Below are 4,318 nucleotides of genomic sequence, written 5' to 3' on the forward strand. Positions count from 1 at the left end.
CCCCGGGGCCCCCGGCGAAGGCCAGGGGGGGACCAGCCGCTGTGACATCCCCAGTCGAGGTCAACAGCCCCTCCTCCCCCGCTGTAAACAGCGGTGGTGGAGATCCCTTACATCCGGTGTCCACCACCGGGTTCGGGGATTGCCGCCAGGACAGGCACCGAAGACCTTACGGCCGCAGCTTCGGACAGCCGCGTCAACAATGGAAGTGGAGAACATAGTCCATTCAGACTCAATGTCTCCAACCTCCCTTGGGACCTGGTCAAAGCTCTCCCGGAGATCGGAGCTGAAGGCCACCCTCACTGGGGATTCCGGCCCACGTCACTTTTTCGAGCTGGGCCCGGGTCCCGTGGGCAGAGACCCGGCCACCAGACGCTCGCCTGCGAGCCCCAACCCTGTGCCTGGCTCCAGGGTGGGTCCTCAGTAACGCCAATCCGGGCGACTTGAGCTTCTTAGTTTTTATTGTTTTCATCATCAAGGGTGGTTTGAATAATTGGTTAAAATAATTAATCAGGTCAAAATACACTAAACTGATCACAACAGAACACAAAAGTTACTAATCACTGAATTCAGGAACACTCTCTTATGTGTCACATTTTGTTGCCTTCCACTTCCTTATCCACTTCTGCTCTCTGACCATTCAAAGGAAGGCTGGTTTAAGACCTTATGAAGTGGCAAACACATGATGTGTTGGGAATATGTTTTAACAAGTCTTAACATGACTACTATTCCAGTGTCCTCCCTGTGGTGCACACACATAGCATTAATCTGTCCTGCAACTTAAGGTAATGTCTCTCAATTACATACACCTGCAATTCATCTTGTTTAAATGAGGTTTAACATTCAAACCAACTACCCTTTAGCAACCAACCAAGATTATTAAGATTAAAACTGACCAATTTTCATAATTGCAAGTACTGCGCTTGTATTAGTGGCATGGTGGGAAAAGTGTCACACATCTTTTAATACAGAAATCACAATTTCAATTTATGCTTTTACGTTCCTCATATTCATTCCTTTGTTGGTTTAAAACGAGCACGACATTTTTTTATTCTACTTTCTTAGCATTTTCCAATACATATAAGCAAACCTTGCTTAACCTCAGAATTAATTTTGGATGTCATATTAGAACTGTGGTACAATAATTTCCCTAAAACAATTAAGTTTGGATCAATTTCCTTTAGAATATCACTACACTAAAACAACACTGAAATGTGAATAGGATGACTTGCAGCTTCAGGGGAGCTTCAGTACAACTGATATTGTAACCTCAAGTCTCCATATTTATGAAAAAGGCTAAGTGGTTAAGGAAAAGAATTTAGTGCAGCCAAACTTCTTGCACAATCCCAGTCATATCGCACAACGTGCCCATTAGGCCAGGAATAATAAAATATATTTAGAATTCTAAACATATAAATGACTATTATTCTTAAGACTTGTTTAAATAAATCTCTTGGGCTACTAGCTTGACAGCATTTTCAAGTAAAACATGGACTTCATATTAATGTGGTACTCACTATCATTATCTCCATATTGTCTATGTTTCTACATCTTATAATGAAACCTTACCAAAAGTGTCCCATTAACCTGAATTATTACTGTAGTTATGATAATAATTTAGTTGCAGAACACACTGAAAATGATCTGATAGTAATCTATGAAAAAACAATACTTTTTATTGTTTAAATCAGTGGAGAGAACGGAATAGGTGGTGATGTAGTTTGTATGTATTTATAAGTGTATACGATCCAATTTACGATCTTATCTTTAAGCCCTTTAGGGTGCATCGACCATACGATGCAGGAGATGTACCTTTCTATTTAGGTCGTAGCCCTTATGCGGCCCAGTCTGAATGCAAACCAAATCAGGTGACATATTATGAATGAATCTTTCCCGGTAGTGGCAAATTAGAAATCAGACATTTTTTTCAGACACATAGTGAACGCACCGCGTAGGCAGGAACCAAGATATCCGCCAGATACAGCAATACAATATGTCATTGGCGCCTTAAACTACAGTACTGTAAATGATGAATGCAGTATGTACAGATACATGTTCTATGTATTTATTTAGTTATTTATGTGACAGCACCTGATGTCGGACGCGATACTCTATGCAATATGGAAGCAGGGACCACACGTCCATGCGGTACTTCCTTCTCCTTGTCTCATCCACACAAGATTGTGAGTGGGTCAAAAGTGAACCTTGAACCTGGTTTTTACACTGGACTGTGGACTTCAAACAACAAAGTGTAATATTTATTCGCCATCGGAAAAAGCCTGGGCTTATTGGTGGATCTGGAAAGACGTTGTAAGGCTTTGTATCCCTTGTCAGGGCTGAGGGTGCGGTTGTGCCGCTTCCTGCAGCTCGGTCTGTGAGGATCTCTCTCTGCCGAGTTAAGTTTTTCCTGCCGCACTATGAAGGTTAGCTCACCAAGTCTGCTTAATTACACACAGCAATGAGTGATTCACAGACGGAGCTACCATTAAAATGCCAATTTAATAAAATAAACAAATAAACTTACCTAAATTCAGTAAGTTCCTTCACTGTTCGCTTAAACTTTCTGCTACTGTCACTTGTTTAACGGCCGCTGAAGGCTAGCGCTCAGAAGCCAAGTCACGTTATATTCTGGTTCATTTTAGCTAGCGCACGCACTTTCTGTACAGCTGTATGTAAGTGGACAAATGAAGACCGCTGTTTACCAATTACAAAAAAATATAAAAACTTTGGGTACTTCGATTAAAGAATATTGAATTTTAACCTACCTCCTTAAAGGAAAACTTTAAGTATTCCCAAAAACGAATGTTAGAACACAACCCAACAGAATCCAGCACACTGATGCCGTTGCTGTGCTGCTGCTGACTAGTGATGTGCGGATCGATCCTGAAATATCGATACTTCCGATTCTGGATCTTTATGCTCTGAAATCGATTCTGAAATCAAAATATCGATACTTTTGATACTTACGCATTCTGAGATGAGGTGTATCCTAAACAGAAACATGGTGAAAAGTATCCAAATTATTGAGATGTTGTCTAAGTGACGCTCGGTTGGTGGGACTACTTCTTCTTCCGCCTGGGTGTGTGCGTCATGCTTAAGCACAGGGGCTCTACTCCGTGCTCTCACTCAGTCACTATTGATGGGAATTTCGGCTCTTTTTTGGAGAACCGGTTCTTTTGGCTCGGTTCACTGAAAAAATCCGACTCTTTCGGGTCCCAAATGGCTCCTCAGATTATTTATTTTATTTTTTTATTTATTTTTGTTTTACAAATAACATGTTTTCAGAGTTTGAAACATTGTTTTGACATATTTTATATGATTGTGTTCTCAAGGTTTTCTATTGTTGTGTTGACTGTATAGTAAATGAGGCAGCTACCTCAGTACACTCCAGAGTTTAAAATAAATAAATAAATAAAAACCTCAGCCTCGGATTCTTAAAGAAGCTATGATTTGAAATACACATGTTTTATTTAAAAGACAAATGATAAAATATCGATAACGGTATATGCGATACCAGCCCGAATTTTACTCGGTATCGGATCGGAAAGGAAATTGGTGGTAACGAACATCACTACTGTTAAGTTTCTGTATTATTTATGTTCCACAAGTATATCAGGGGAGAGCGCGGACGCAGTCCCCCACTACCAGAAATTATGCAGTCGAGATTCCCACATTTGGGGAATTCGCAGGGGTCAGCACAGCCGGAGTGCAATGGCTAAGCCTCGCCCTGGGTGAACCACCTTCTTGATCATGGTATCTCCCCTGCCAGGTAAGTATGAGTTGTACACGGGTTACACTGCCAACCCATACACTCGGAAACCCTTCTTACTGATGGTGCTACCACCTGGAAACGGTCACTATGAACGGCTCATTCTCTGTGAACTAATCTTTCGCTTCGTTCTCGCAGATTCGTTTCATTTGTCACGTGAAAGAGCTCGGGTCTTTTTTGCTCTCATTCATTTTCACATTGTGGTGTGTTTTTATTTCTTAGCTTTTCGCATGGTTTTAATTGCTTATGTCATTTTGTGTACTTTGTAAACTTTGTCAGCGGAAGCAAACCACGTTCCCTTCAGTATTTAGTGTCGGAGAACCGCAGCCTTCTTTACAACGCCCACAATAGGGCTAAAGCGCCACCTGCTGTAAAACGAATGAAATGATTAGTTCAAGATTCGTTCACGACTCATTCATTTTACTGTTCGAGACGATTTGAATCAATAAAAAGGGTCGGTCTTTCCATCACTCGTTCACAGCGAAAGATTCGTTCACTGAGAGTGATTCGTTCATAGTGAAAGATTAGTTCACAGCGAAAGGTTGGTTCACA

At 41.3% G+C, this 4,318-nt stretch overlaps 1 protein-coding gene and 1 non-coding gene across 2 annotated transcripts in view; both read right to left on the reverse strand.

The window, feature by feature from the left end:
• LOC103397272 (coronin-1C) overlaps positions 1-2,863 on the reverse strand; it is a 39,795-nt gene extending 36,932 nt beyond the window's left edge. Inside the window, exon 1 of the mRNA XM_008335482.3 lies at positions 2,763-2,863. The gene's annotated coding sequence lies outside the window, so the exon portion shown is untranslated. The remainder of the gene's footprint in view (positions 1-2,762) is intronic.
• Positions 2,864-3,610: 747 nt separating this feature from the next.
• Positions 3,611-3,774, reverse strand: LOC112486435 (U1 spliceosomal RNA). Its single transcript, XR_003048864.1, has one exon. It is a non-coding gene; the product is annotated as a U1 spliceosomal RNA (small nuclear RNA).
• Positions 3,775-4,318: the final 544 nt, after the last annotated feature.

This window comes from Cynoglossus semilaevis, chromosome W (assembly GCF_000523025.1).
Source record: "Cynoglossus semilaevis isolate Cse_v1.0 chromosome W, Cse_v1.0, whole genome shotgun sequence".
In the NCBI taxonomy this organism is placed as follows: domain Eukaryota; kingdom Metazoa; phylum Chordata; class Actinopteri; order Pleuronectiformes; family Cynoglossidae; genus Cynoglossus; species Cynoglossus semilaevis.